The sequence below is a fragment of the Habropoda laboriosa genome, unplaced genomic scaffold (genome assembly GCF_001263275.1).
Source record: "Habropoda laboriosa isolate 0110345459 unplaced genomic scaffold, ASM126327v1 scaffold527, whole genome shotgun sequence".
Lineage (NCBI taxonomy): Eukaryota > Metazoa > Arthropoda > Insecta > Hymenoptera > Apidae > Habropoda > Habropoda laboriosa.
The window spans coordinates 44,971-47,257 of record NW_017100643.1 but is presented as its reverse complement, the minus strand read 5'-3'; positions in this window follow the sequence as shown (position 1 = coordinate 47,257).

Sequence of the window (2,287 nt, the reverse complement as noted above, 5' to 3'; positions counted from 1 at the left end):
TAATAGATAAATAAAATAATAAGAAAATTCATTTATCAGAAATGTCACAAACGAGGATTAAAAGGACGGTCTTTCGGTGTTTAATGTTTTGCACCGAAAGGAAATACCTTCACGAGTGTAATATCACACCTTGAAGGATGTGTTTTAAATTTTGGACGGTGCATCTGACTATACTGTTATTCTGAAGTAGGTCACCGAAGTATACCTACCTACTCAAAACTGTTGGTTGAGCAACGACCTTCGAATGTACAAACTCCTCGAGTAAACAATAACGACGAATAATATGTTCAAATGTTCTATGAAAATTATCGAGGACAGAAATTTCACGAATAAGCCAACACTACGAAATTCACATTTATTCTCTCGTCATTTTCGAATATGATTTGCAAATAAGTCCTACGATTTATTACGTTAAATTACAATAAAAAATACAAGACAAAATGAATTGTCAAAATGCATAAGACATCTTATTAATTGGTAGATATTTTGATAAGTATATTTTCACTCGTGTATTGAATACAGAATCATCGCAACTATGAGTTATCAATTAAAACATTACTTGAGCCGTTTTTTTTTTTTTTTTTAAGTGGTACAATTCCATTTATTCTTATATCAAGATAGCTAAGGGTTTGCGTTTGAATTATAATAATTAAAAAATATTAGCAAACGTTAATAATTTCATCTAGTGTTTCTAAGATTGTAAACATGTTAAATTTTATTATGTGATGATAATTATTAATATTGTTAAAGAAAAACGAGGTTCTTTTTGGCTACACCAATGGACTTGTACCACTTTCAAAAATATCATTTATGCAATAACACTTAACAATTAAACTTCTTTTGATGAGTTCACGAGGATATTGCTGTACATTGACATTGTCCTTATAAATATTAAAAAAGGACATCCATATTAAAGTGGAAATTAACCTTAACTCATTTTTTATTTTTCAAAATTGAAGTTATACTACTTAAAAAAAAAAAATTTTTTTACTAATTGATACTCGACCTGCGGAGTGAAGGCCTGATTGAATCACTAGAAACAGAAATGATCGTAAGATATTGTTGTGCATTAGTGTGTAACTTTATGTTAATTGATACTTGAGATACAATCCGAATAAATGCATTACGAGGCATTTTAATACGAACACTATTTCCTGACGACCATGACTAATATGTAAATACCGTATTCTATTTTCATTTGCTAAATAACTGTACTATGTATTATACACCAGGAATCAATTAGTAAGTGAAATTTACATGATCATTTCAAGAAAGCGTGTACCGTTACTTGATCATTGTCAAATTCATTAATACGAAAATCGCCTATTTTTAATAGTACTATTTTATAATTAAATACGTGTAATGTTAACTTACTGTGGGATTTTGTTAAATACTTTTGCGTTTATTATAATAAAAAGTAACCCCACGCGACGCCGGTGCTGTTCACTTGTAATCTGCTTCCTTTTTTCTCACCGCTGCTCCGATTCGTCCTCCTCCGGCTCGATGCTTCTCGTTTTTTTTACACACACACTATTCTTCCTTTTCTCCACGCACGCATCCACACACACACACGCCGCGATCGGCTTGACAACCCATGTTGTTTAAACATAACAAACACGCCACGCACGATCGTCTTCCATTCGTTCTTCCTTTCCAGGCCCATTCACATCAACTCTCTCACATTCACTCTTTCATACCAAAACCCCCCTCACATTACCATAATAAGTGTATCACTAAATTAAACACACATAATGTTCGTAACGTGGTGACGTAAATAATTGTAGGATTATTTACTCGAAACTAATTATTCATTTTGAAAATCAAATTCAAACGTAAATAATTTTGTAATTATTTACTCAAAACTGATTATTGTATATAATTTTGCACGTGAAATTCAACTTTTTGCAAAAGTGTGAATTTGATTTGCAAAGGTTGATATTTATTTGCAAAAGTGTGAATTTAATTTGCAAAAGGGTGAATTTAATTTGCAAAAGGGTGAATTTGATTTGCAAAAGTGTGAATTTGATTTGCAAAAGGTTGAATTTAATTTGCAAAAGGTTGAATTTAATTTGCAAAAGGTAGATATTTATTTGCAAAAGTATGAATTTAATTTGCAAAAGGGTGAATTTAATTTGCAAAAGGGTGAATTTGATTTGCAAAAGGGTGAATTTGATTTGCAAAAGGTTGAATTTAATTTGCAAAAGGTAGATATTTATTTGCAAAAGTATGAATTTAATTTGCAAAAGTGTGAATTTGATTTGCAAAAGGGTGAATTTAATTTGCAAAA